Here is a 13,984-nt window from a genome sequence, read left to right as displayed (position 1 = left end):
AAGTAGGATCTGGAGCCAGAAGGAAAGTCAGCCAAGCAAGTCTACAGGAACACAGGGGAATGTCTCTAGAGATGTGAACAAGGCAAAGGCAGAGATCATCTGGACTGGACGGCTTAAGTAGGCAGGACTGACGAGCAGGATATCATCAACAGGTGAGTCACTGTGGAGTGATAGGGGCTGGCAATTAGCCGACAAGTGAGCGGCCAGCTCAGAGAAGGAAGGGCTGAGCCCAGCCCTGACAGTACCCCCTCCTCAATGACCCCTTTCCCTCAGAGGACCACCAGGTTTGAGGGGAAAACGTCTATGGAAATCACGGAGGAGGACAGGGGCATACACGTCCGAGGATGAGACCCAAGAGCGTTCCTCCAGACCGTACCCTTTCCAATGCACCAGGTACTCTATGCGCCCACGAAACCTACAGGAGTCAACAATGGACTGTACTTCATACTCCTCATGGTTCTCAACCTGTACAGGGTGAGGATGAAGCACTGAGGTGGTAAAGCGGTTGCAGATCAAAGGTTTTAATAAGGAGACATGAAATACATTTGAGATACGCATATTAGAGGGAAGGTCTAATGCGTAAGCCACTGAGTTAATCCTGCGAACAATACTTAAAGGCCCAATAAACCGAGGTGCAAACTTCAGAGAGGGAACACGAAGTCGGAGGTTGCGAGATGACAGCCAAACCCTGTCCCCAACCTGGTAGGAAGGCGCAGGCAGGTGTCTGCGGTCAGCATGGAGTCTGTACCTATCATTAGCATGTCGCAAAGCCTCCTGGACTTGTGCCCAAGTGGAACGAAGACCACAGAGATGCTCCTCTAACGCAGGAATACTGTGCGGAACAAATGAGCCAGGCAACATGGAAGGTTGGAAACCATAGTTCGCCATAAACGGGGACAATCGGGAAGCAGAAATAAAGGCACTATTGTGAGAGAACTCCGCCCATGGTAAGTGGTCTGACCAGTTGTTATGATGGTCACAAATATAGGAACATAGGAATTGCTCCAAGGACTGATTGGCTTGTTCTGCGGCTCCATTACACTGCGGGTGATGCGCAGAGGAGAAAGCAAGCTTAATTTCCAACTGTGCACAAAAGGCTGACCAGAACCAGGACACAAACTGACTACCCCTGTTCGAGACAATCACATTGGGTAGCCCATGGAAGCCAGTTCCTTAGAAGTGGGCAACTTGTTAAGTGAAATACAATGAGACATTTTCGAGAACCGGTCAACCACCATAAGGATAACTATGTTGCCCTAGGGGTTGGGTAACTCCACAATGAACTCCATGGACAGGTGGGTCCAGGGCCTCTTTCCATTGGGTATGGGTTGTAGGAGGCCCACTGGAAGGTGTCGTGGAGTCTTACTCTGAGCACACACGGTACAGGCAGTTACGAAGGCAGTTACATCAGCATGTAGCCTAGGCCACCAGAATTTTTGGGAAATGGCCTTGGGAGAATGGTAAGCCTGGAGCACGGTAGTATGGAGACTCTCTGGGACAAAGCAGCGGTCACAAGGTTTCTCAGGAGGAGCATGGACCTGAGCAGCAAGAATTTTGTCACCCAAAGGAGAAGTGAGACTGGTGCGAACCATAGCCAGAATACAATCAGCAGGAATCCCAGGAACCGGAACCGACTCCATCTTGGAAGTGGAGGAAAATTGTTGTGACAAAGCGACAGCCCTTACAGTCTTAGTACCGGGTAAGAATGAGACAATGTAAGAAGTAAGAAGAAAATATGGCAAATGAAGTACATAGGAATTCTGTGAATAGAGTTTGTTGGGTGACAGGTTAAAGAGCAATGGAGCCAGTAAAAGATCGGCATAGTTTATATTGAATACTGGTGTAACACATAATATCCAGTGCTCTATGATTGCAGTGTAGATTATGGACTCCTTCTTTAATGTGTATTATGTTTGTAATATTGTAATACATGTAATATATTAGTAACATTTCTATTTTTTAAAAATTAATATACATATATTTTTTTAAATGGTATTAAGTGAAACAACATGCCTAAGCCCATGCTTACCTTCATTAAAAAGGAACTCTCCCCCCCCTAAAACTTACAACAAAGACAGAAACACTGTTTTTTTTCCCCTTCCACTTGAATTGGTATTCTTTGCAAAGTGAATTTTCACCACATTCACAACTCCCTTCTCTTTTTACAGAAATTAATAGAGAGCACTTACAATTCAGGGTCTGTTTTTTTTCTTTTCTTTTTAGTGAAGTATTTGCAAGATCATTTAAAATGTTTTTGAGCTTCCTTAAACTTTATCTTTAGCCAAGTGGAGATCAAAGATTGGGACCTGAAACTGTAGGCACTGTTTTTTATTGCTTTATACAATTGAATAATGATCTACAAAATAAAAAAAAAAAAACAGATTGAAATGTTGAACATAACCATGTATTTAATGTTTCATCTGCACTGCTTCTTTCTGTTTTCATTGATAGCCGTCAGTGCTGATGGGGTACATGCGTGACATCTTTAACAAGACTTACCTGGTTCAGCTTAATAGTAAACAAAATAATTTATGTACTGTGTATTAATATTAAAGCAGAGTCATCTAAAATCAACTTGGTCTAAGACCCAGACTGAGTCAAGGCTAAGTCATCAAGTCATAAAGTATGTGCTATAGCTAGTTGGTAGTCAACTGTGTTACAACTGCATAAGCTGAAATAAACTCATATCAAGATCTCTCCACTGACCCTATGGGAAGCCCACAAGCCAGTCATTAGAGAGACCTGCAGCAGTCAGGCATCCCACATACGTAAGGAGAAACGTCTGCTTCAAAAACATCTTGAAGACACATTTTACACAGCATCGGCCTCATTTCAAAAGCCACCCCTCCCTGGCCACTAGCCGGGACATGAATAAAGCTCGACTCGACCTATTCCTCACGGAATCAGCTGAGAAACCCCTATGCAAATCTCGACACAAATTTTATACTAAGGAGAATAAACCAGATACGTTTCTCGCCCTCGCCCTCCTTAAGGCGGACCATACCCACAAACCTAAACGCCTAAAACTCTCACACGATACATATTTTAGCAATCCCCTAAAAATACTATGCAAATTTAATTGTAGACTAACGGAATTATATACACCCCAGAGAGCATTCGACCAGAGTAGATCTGAGAACCTTTTCTCTCAAAACAACTTCCCCACACTCTCAGCCACTAACTCCGAGAACCTAGATAAACCTATCACAATCTTTGAAATCCTAACGGCCATCAAAGCTCTCAAACCTAACAAGCGCCTGGGCCCTAATGGCTTATCGGCCACATATTATAAAAAAATTTGCTGACCTCCTAGCGCCTATGCTTGAGATGGCACTAAACTCAATCTTAGATTGTCAATCGTTCTGGGCAGAGACCTAGACAGCAAGTATTTCAATGCTCCCCAAACCACACTCTGACAATACAACACGGTCCAATTATAGACCCAATTCGGTCCTTAACTTAGATATAAAAATATTGTCAAAAATCCTCTCTGGCCCCCTGAACTTAACCATAGGCACTCTGATCCATAGAGATCAGGTTGGCTTTATTCGCTCCCACCAAGCAGGCGATAACTTTCCTGGGTCTCCTCCCTCTACGCCAATCCCAAAGCCTATGTTCAATACGCCCGATATAAATCAGATCTCTTCCCCATTGCTAGAGGCACTCGCCAGGGTTGTCCACTTTAACCCTTACGCTTTTCCCTAGCCATAGAGTCTTTAAGGCTCCTGATCCGGTCTGACCCAACATCAAAGGCGTTGAACTGGGGAACACCCAACACAAGCTCTGCCTCTTCGTGGATGATGTCCTGCTATTCATGACGTCTCTGCTCATCTCTGCTCCTAATCTACTCCAGGTCCTAGACCATTTTGGCAGTATCTCAGGCCTGCAAGTCAATCCCCACAAGTCGATGGTGCTTAATGTCTCCCTCCCACCCCTCCATCAGCACCAATTAGACCATGTACTCCAATTTACATGGTCTTCTTACCATATCCTCTTTCTTGGAATCAAACTAACTGCTAACTTTTCCAACTTATACTCAGCAACCCCCCCCCCCATACTCTCGTACCTCACTGCACTCATGTCCACGTGGTCCGCTATATCCCTTGCATGGCTAGATAAAATAACAGCAATAAAAAAATTACCGTCCTACCCAAAATACTCTACTTATTCTGAGCATTCTACAATGCCGAATCTCTGCCTTCATCTGGGGAAAATCGAAACCCTATGTTCCAAAGGCATTTGGGACTGACTCAAAACACGTTATGGTCTACAATCTAATCATAAACCCATGCTCTCTTTCCTCCGAAACCTGGCGTTCTAGCCAACATGGACATCTCTATCCTCCTTCTCAGCATGTTCCACAGCAGGCTTGATCCGCATCCATGAATTTATGCAATCCGGGAAAATAATAATGTTTCCTTCTCTCTGCGAGACATATGGCATCCCCCATCGGAACTCTTCCGTTATATTCAGCTCAAACACTTCCTGACCCCCCTTATCCCTCCTGATGTCGCTGCCCAACAGTTTCCCACTTTGTGCACACCTGCAAATCTGATCTACATAGAAGAGGGCTTATCTCGGACCTATACAAACGACTGTTGCTACCAACAACTACTAACCCTCCATCCTACGTTGCTAAATGGGAGAAAAATATCCACACTTCTTTAGACCCCGCGGACTAGTCCCACATATGGGAAGCCACTAAGTCAGCCTCACAAAATATTATTGCCCTAGAAACCAACTATAAGACCTCATTAGGTGGTACTTGGTCCCCGCCAGAATATCTAAATTTTTTCCACAATACCCCTCCCAATGTTACGGTGGCTGTGACTCGCTGGGTACACACTAACATATATGGTGGGAATGTCTAGTGGTACAAGTATTCTGGTCTGATATCTCCGTTTTTTCTCAGGTTTTAGGACAATAGATTATTTTTTCTAAGGATGAAGGTGCATTATGCAACTTGACAAAGGGATCCATAGAGGTTTTAAAAATGATGACTTGAATACCAACATGATGGTGGACCATTACAGGAATGACTGACTTAAAACGGTTGTGATAGCTGGTCCATAGACAGTTTCAGGAATCAGTGACATAGATATTTACCCATAGTTCCACAGAACCTCTGTCAGCTGCATTATTGTTAGCTCTATGTTACATAAAATTTCACTATTACTAGGACATCAGCTGTGTGTAAGAAATTGATATAGAATGAATTTACTACAATGAATGAACATATGTAATTCACTAATTGTGAAACTAATAGTTAAAGGGTAAATCCACTTGCATGGAAAAAAAATAGAAAATAAAAAAAAGAAATGATATAGCATATACAATTACGACACAAGTCATATTGTGTTTTATTGTTATTAAAAATCACCTTTCCTTTTCAATCTGCAGCTCTGTAATTTTCTGTGAACACAGATGGTGTACAGAACGCCCCCTGAAAATGTGATTTCCTGCTTGTGTGATTGGCTTACTGATTTTCTCAGAAGTCTGCACTAAGATACAAGTCAGATTTCAGGCATCCCCTGCAACAAAAAATTCATTTTTGGTGAGATAACCCCAATAGGAAATAACATCTAAAGGGATGCAGACCAATTTTCCGCATTAGAGTTTTACAGGTGCAGCAGCTGGTTGATATTTAGGAAACCACTCCCATTAGACTCACCTCTGCACATGAGCACAGACAAAATGCAAGAATTTCTTCAGAATAACAAAAGGTAGTAATCTGCCACAAAGTTTGTCAAAATCCTTGTAATGCACATAGATCACCCAGAAGGGAATGTTTTTTTCTCAACAAAAGTGGGGTTATTCTTCAAACATTGCAAAATTATGTATGAACTTAGATGCCTTAGATGCCTACTAACAGTGCCGAATAACACTTGAAAATCAAAAAGCACAATTACATGTAATTATATAAAGCAAAAAAAAAAAAACATAGTTAAAAAAATCACAGTGCAAAAAAAAAAAAACATAGTTAAAAAATCACAGTGCAAAGTAAGTCTACAAGCAATCAAGATAAGCAAATTCTTCTCAAGTTAGCCAAACCGCCAAACATGAATATCAGAGACTTGCTTCTGTACTATGAAAAGTTTATTTTTATTTTTCGGAGTACTGAGTGCATTGTGTATAGTATATTGCTATAAATCCTATGTCATGGAACTCTGCATGTTGAACCATAAAAAAGGAGCTTGAGAATGTGGAGAGGTGGAGAGCGAACTATGACTTACATTGTAATAAGGAAACCTCTGCACTTAGTGTAAAATAAAATGATCAAACACTCATAAGACACAGCAGCACCCTACACAGTGTCAGAATACAAACACTTAAAGCAGTAGTAAGCCGCATAAAAAAGAAAAAAATAGGCACTGGGCAGTTTAACCGCTTGGCGCCAGACGCACACAAATATGTGGCCTCTCGGCGCTAAGGTCCTTAGCACTGAGGGGCCGCATATTTGTCTGAATTGCTGCCAATACACCTGTGCCGAGAGTGCGCGTCAAAAGAAGGAGTGATTGGAAGTTTTCGGATCACGTGATCGCTGTGACAGCCAATCGTGACGGTCACGTGGTCTTAAGACTCGCCTCCCCTCCCGGCACCATAAACCTCTTAAAGGGCCAGGAGGCGCCGACTCTAAGTGGTTAAGTCATAATGTGCTACTATATATCACATACTAGCATAATATGACAGACTTACCTGAAAACAAAGCCCTCTAGTAGTGCGCTGTCACCACTGAAGGCGCTTCCATTTTCACCTGGCCTTTCTTCCAGGATTGCGGGCTTCAGCCATATCAATGGCCGAGCCAGCGATGATGTCACTCCTGCACATGCACACGGGTGTCACTGTTTACAGTATGGCTCTGAAGAAACGCAACGGGTATGACATCACCGGTCCATCTAGAGTAAATGTCTCATAAACCGTGCACGTTTAGAAGATATTTACTGTACTTATAACTCCCACTTTAACCCAAGCTGAAGCAAAAAAACTGTACTATCTCTTTAAATAAAAATATGTAAATAAGTGCACAAAATTACTTAATATATAGTAACACTATAAACATTCACAAAGCTCCTGTGTCATATGAACATAAGTGAAGACACATCTATACCAAATAGTGACAATCCACCGTGTTATCTTCGGTCTTCGGTGATCCAACACCAAACACACCGACTTCTTACCAGATAACATGACCCTTTAAACTTGAGGTCATTACCAAATGAAAAGCAAGCTGCTCAGCAGAGCATGTGTACATGATGACATAACTGCCAAGTTCCCGCCCAACGCGTTTTCTTCAGGGACAGCGGATGTCTTCAGGCTGTGGTGGCACGCTTTTCATTTGATCTGCTAGTTTACTCTATTCCCTTGAGCATATGTTTCGTTTTAATAAACAGTGTTTTTAAATGTTAAACACCATATCCTCTTTATCTTTCCTCCTTGGTGCCCATGGCCATATTGTGCTTTCAGCGGAGGTGCGCTGATGGCAATATTTTAAGGGGCCTAATGCTTAAAATAACCACTAAGTGATTATATGGTGGAGTGGTCGGGTGCTGGGAGTTTCTGGTGGTTTGGAGGCAAGATTCTTTGCACAAGCGCAAATGACCTCAAGTTTATTTTCTGATACGAAGCTGGTGTGTTAGTGTGGTGTTGGATCACTGAAGATTTATTTGTTCACACAGTGGACTGTCACCATTTGGTATAGATATGCTATCACTTGTGTTCATATGACACAGAGACGTGTACTTTTTAAAAAATCTTCTTGGATGAGTGATAAAAGGCCAACAGAACAAGTCCAGTTCAATGTAACTACTACTGGTGGTAACATTTTTGATCTTAGATTCATATTATGACCAGCTGATATCTTCCTCCACTCACTGTAATCTGTAGTCTTTCAAATTTACTTTTCTTGAACAAGGGGCATTTATTGTATAATTTGACATTTCATAACACTGCATACTTTGTTGTATTTTTAAAATTTATTACAAATTTGTGCCATTTTTTTTTACAGCTGACCTGAGCATTGGAGTATCTTTACCATTATTACCAAATGTTGAGCTTATTAATGAAATCATAGAAGTGAAAAAGGTAAGCAACACATGTTAAAAGATAATTCTAGTGTAAATATTGTTGTGGGTCACCAGGAGGATAGTGACGTTTGTTGAGCTCACCGGTCCTTGCCTGGGGTGTGTAGTTTTAGTTGAGATGACCAATCAGAGCTTGAATTGGAGTTCACTGCTGATATGCAACGCTTAGTGACTGGTGATACTTAAGCGCTTGTTACCCCAAAACTTCATATTCCTGATATGTGCCTGCTGTATCATGTACTTTTATGAGAAAGTATCCGGTTTATCCTGTATGCTTCCTTTATGTGAAATCATTGGTGTTCCTGCTAGTCCCCCTGCTTTCCAATTAAAAACTGACCACACTAAGCAGGAGAGCACACCATGGTCAGTTCTCTAGCTATGCTGAAAACTCAGTATGCGCTCCTCCAATGATCAGACTTGTCGTGACATGTCCCCGCTGCACAGCCATTCACTGGGAAGCTCAGTTTGCTGCTGCTTCTCCTCCCCCCAGCTCTTATGCAGCTGAGAACAGAGGGAATGGGATCACTTATAAAAAAAAGGAAAACTGTATTTGTAAAGAACATAGCATATAGCATGAGGGACTCCATTTTAATTCAAGATGTAATTTTATGTTTTAAAAGGAAAGTTGAAATCCACACATGTTTAAGCTGTTATCTATAGAAATGTTTTCATGTTTACTTATGCATGTATATATAGCTAGAATGTGGAGTTTGCCCTAAGCTTATGTTTGTTTTAGATTAGCTAAGTACTTTCCTTAACATCTGTATAAGTATACATATAGTAAAAATGATGTGAATTTTGTCTTATGACACCAGCTAATAGGTAAATATTAACTGAACCTATTTTCATTGAAATGACACGTACAAGCTTAGTAAACTCCTCCTGTCCCCTCCCCTGCCCCCTAGACTGCATAAATGTTCTCGTTCTGAGTGAGTAAAATTAGATATCTTTAAGTGAACAAGCAAACCAGTCTCCTGTGTCACATTATTGATATCTCCGGGCCTGTATTTGTAATGCATTTTTATATCTATACTGCCAGGAAAGAACTCGGAGAAGAACTGGCAAATATGCCAATATCCAATATGGCCACACTAATGCGCGCCTGCGCATTAGCGAACGGCATGCAATGATGACCGCATGATTGCAATGGCTAAAGGGCGTTGGCAAAACATGCTAATTGCCAGTTTTCACTGGCCTATATAAGGACACCAGTGGCTCTTCCAAAATGCTTTATTATCATCAGCCTTGTATCCTGTGTTCCTGTGCCTTGTGCTTCTGTTGATTACCCATTACCAACCCGGCTTACCCCTGACCTGCTCTGGCTTCTCTCCTGGCTCCTAACCTGGCTTGCTTCAAAGACATACTCCTGCCTTTTCTAGATTGACATCCTGTGTTTGTCCCCGGCTTGATCTTGACTACGCTTCCTGCCTCTGCTCCTGACTGACTTACTGTGTTTGACACCCGACCTGGCTTCTGACCTCGCTTTACCCATCTAGCAAGATCCACCAGCACTTCCAGAGAATCATTGGCTGTGACCACCTTCCCTGCTCCTGGGTGTCCTCGCATCTGGAATCATCGGGCAGCTTCATCTTCAGGCAACCCATGCATCTTTGGGAATAGCACCCTCTGTTACCACCTTCAGGGGTACTCTGCACTCAGCCACAAGGGGAGCCCTTTTGTCACCTCAGCCTCCAGCCTGGGATGTGAAAGTTTAATCCAGCCATAATGTGTGAGGCTGAAAGAGATGCTTCCCCGTTAGAGACTCTCTGACAGCAAATTACTCTCCTTACCCAAGCGGTGAAGAATTTGCAAGAAGGTTAATTTCAGTTGGAAGGTCGCCTATAGAACCTTGCTGTGTAATCTGCACCTATTAACCAGAATCCACCTGCTGTACCCTCTGTTTCAGCTGCTCCTGCCCAAGAACATTCTGTCTCTGCTCCCACTGTGGTGATGCCACCTCCAGAACCCAGGGTACCAATCCCCAAATGCTTTTTGGGGGACCAACGAAAGTTCAGGGTATTCCAGAATGCTTGCCTTCTATATTTTGCTCTCTAGCCAAGGACTTTTTCTCTAGAAGCTGTGAAAGTGGGATTTATCATCTCACTCCTCTCAGATGAACCCCAGTCTTGGGCCCACCACCTGCTGGAGCAGAAAAGTCCTGTGCTCAACTCTGTCTCCACGTTCCTTGATGTCATAGCACAACTCTTCGACGATCCTTAACGTGTGGCAACTGCAGAGACTGCCCTTCATACCCTGTAACAAGGGCGTGCCCAGTTGAGGATACCGGATGGAATGAGATGTTTCTCTTCATTCACCCAAGACAATTGGGCTTCCCTTCTCCCATGTGCCGAATTTGCTTATAACAATTCAGTTACATACATTGCTTTTACAGGAATGTGCAGTCGTGTCATGTGACGCTCAGTGTGTCGAGTAAATACAAGCTTTGAAGTGTTGTCAGTTTCTGTTATGTTAGTGTTATCTGTTTAATCAAAATCACTGGTGAAGAGCCTTACATCCAGAAAAAGGACAATCACTAACCATTAATTCATATTAAAAAAAAATTAAAATCTTTGATTGAATAAAGCTATCTGCACTTGTTTTTTTCTCCTATTTAGAATTTATTTTTATTTATTTTGAAGTGCCATGATTTTTTAGGTACTAATATAATTGACACCGGTGTCCTATAGTGATCCGAGGCTTCAGTAACTAAGCAGGGGGGTCTCACACAAAGGTTTCTACAGGATTATATTTATTCAATAAGAAAGTGAAAAAACAAGGTGACCACAGCAGAGAATTTAGGTTTTGATAAGCTAAGTAAATTATAAAATATAATTAGTTGATATTGGTGATTGTATTTTCCATCAGACATTGTATATTACACATTGCACTTCTTATGAAATTATCCATATGACTTCTAATTCAGGTGTGAAGCCATACTATCCATGGAATGAAGGTAGAGTGCCCATTTACACATGCTCAGTGCCAAAATCTGATTACAGTCACTGTGAGATGATGTTTCTTGCCACATACCGTAGGAGGTCTGATCTCACTAAAATAATTAGTTTGCAAGTATGAAATTTCCCAGATCATGTTTCCCTGAGATAAGGCCAGTGTCAGATGTGTTTGCTTGGAGCTCAGTCAAAATGACAATGCATGATTGTATCTAGGCCATTTTACAGAACAATCGTGTGGCACTGGCAGCCAAAAAACTCCATTACAAGCACAAAATCTATTGGAGCAGAAATCTATTCATATAGATTTTGATACCAACACCCCATATTGCATTTAAGTTATAATGGTATCTGAAAAGTTCCTCACCTCATGTTTGGAAGTCAGGAAATTTAACTTGCCTACTAGTAGCCATAGAACAAAAAAACACTAAGAACCTTGGTATTCATAGGATTACACTTCCCATTTGGTGGCTTGGTATAGGAATGTTCCCAATACTTCTACAACAGGGGCCCAGGTAGAGTCATGGAAGTTTTTTTGCTAAAAATAACAACTGTGTACAGATGATTTCTGATAAGTAACTACAAGCTAATGCGCATTGCTTTTCTAAGAGTACAAATAAACATTAGGCTAAACTCTAGTAAGCTCTAAAAAATAAGTGCATAGTGTCCCCCTTCTCTACACAGTAAGGGTTAAAAGCTTGTTCCTCTTCATTGGTTATGTGTTCCCAACCTTTCTGATGTCATCACATACAATTCAGGATTGCCCACATATCAGGAGTGAGCCAGCTGCTGGATAAGGATAATGACCAAAGTTCAATGTTAAATTATTATAATTGTGCAGGCTTACTTATCAAATATTTTTAGATGCTTAAAATTCACTTTATAAGTCTTTTGCCTATTACACAATAGCAAATCTGCCAATGACAAGATCACCAATTGTCCACTTTCCTTGCCCTTTGGTGTCAATTTTTGTCGGCTGAACAAAGACGTCAACCATTACTACTCCCACGTGAGTAATCAAGGTTCTGCAGTCAGCTAACAAAGTAGGGATTTCCAATAAGTAAAGTGGCATCTGGATGATGGAGATTCTGCCTGTGGCCAGGTGTCACCAGCAACAGAATCAGTCTTAAGCCCCGTACACACAATCAGACTTTCCGATGGGAAATGTTCAATGACAGGCTGTTATTGGTAAATCCGACCGTGTGTATGCTCCATTGGACAATTGTTGTCGGACTTTCCGCCAACAAATGTTGACTAGCATGTCTTCAAATTTTCCGTGGACAAATGTGTGTTGTCGGATTTTCCAAGTGTGTTTACACAAGTCCGTCGGACAAAAGTCCAAAGTACAAACATGCATGCTCGGAAGCAAGGAGAGGCCAGAAGCAGTCGGTCTTGTAAACTAGCGCTCGTAATGGAGAATTAACATTCGTGACGTGGCAAATTATGAAATCTCTAAATGAAGCGCACATTCTCTTCTTCTTTAATGGGATAATAATGAAGCTGCTTTGCTGGTGAAACTGATGGAGTTATTGCAAACAAATTTTCAAAGGCTTTTTTTTTCTAGTGATATCAAGAATAATATTATTATTATTATTTTTTTTTTTTTTTTTAGGGCAAGTTACCACAACACCATTATCCCGTAGTTTTTAAGATCAAAGATACAACTATGTTGGTGTCCCTTGTCAAATTTACATTGTATTTTTTTAAATGTAACTGCCTACTCCCAAACTGTCATTTGAAGTAAAACACATAGCCAAGTATTATTCTACACAATTTTGTTATTGTGCAGAAAAAACCCAACAGAAATTAAATTAGAGAGATGCTATCTGCCATCCAAATAAAAATAACTTAACAAAAAAAGTGCATTCCATGCAATAAAAAACTAAGAAAATATAACAAAACATTACCAAAAAAATACACAAATCTGAAAATCGCAAATCAACGCTCACCAAACTTCTACTAACACGAAATTAGCAGAAGGGGCCCAAAGGGGGGTGCTCTAGAAATGAACTTCATGCTATCTGCCAATAGAACTTAACCAAAAAGTGCATTCTATGCATCCAAAAATATAGAAAATATACCAAATCAAATCATTATTCAACCGAAAAAATAATTTCAAAGCAATAACTCCAAGTCCAATAATAAATAACACGTTATCTCCTCCGATTCCTCAACATGTCTGGTTGACAAACGGCCGTTCAGAAACAAACTGAAAAGCGCGAACTGAAAAGTGCGAAATTAAAAGAGCAAAATGAAAGGCGCAAATCAACACTCACCAAACTTCTACTAACGCAGAAGAAGCCCAAAGGTGGTGATAAAGAGCTGAAAAAACACGTAGTACGTCTAGTATGTCACTACGTTCGTAATTGTTGGCCAACAATTGTGTGACCATGTGTATGCAAGACAAGTTTGGGCCAACGCCCTTCGGAAAAGATTCCACGGTTTTGTTGGCCAACAATCTGTTTGTGTGTACGAGGCATTAGAGCCTAGGTGGAAACTGACGTGGAAAGTGAGAACCACAGTGATCACCGCAGTCTTCAGTCTGTGATGACCGGCTCCCTTCTGCATAATGAACAAAAGGGGGTTGCTTGCTAGGTATGGGTGCCATTCACAAAATTCATTGCATTTCTTTCAGGAAATATAAAGCGCTTCCTGATTGATTGAGGTGGAGAGATGGGTTGGTGATGTCACAGGATCTGGAAGACTGCAGTGGCTTGGAATATAGCAGTGATTTTCCACTTCTACAGTAGTCCCAGAAGTATTGAATATGTATACTTGCACAGTTACCAATGTAACTATACAATAAAAACCATATCTTGAGTTCGTCTTTAAAACAGGTAGCTGAAATTGTTTGAAAATGTGTATTTTCAGGACTATGGGTGACCTCTGACTCCTTCACACAAATTGAAACATCCCACTCATACAGGGTAATTAAAATTGAATAAAGGGGAG

The sequence above is a fragment of the Aquarana catesbeiana genome, linkage group LG12 (assembly GCF_042186555.1).
Source record: "Aquarana catesbeiana isolate 2022-GZ linkage group LG12, ASM4218655v1, whole genome shotgun sequence".
Classification (NCBI taxonomy): domain Eukaryota; kingdom Metazoa; phylum Chordata; class Amphibia; order Anura; family Ranidae; genus Aquarana; species Aquarana catesbeiana.
Note: the sequence above shows the minus strand (reverse complement) of the source record.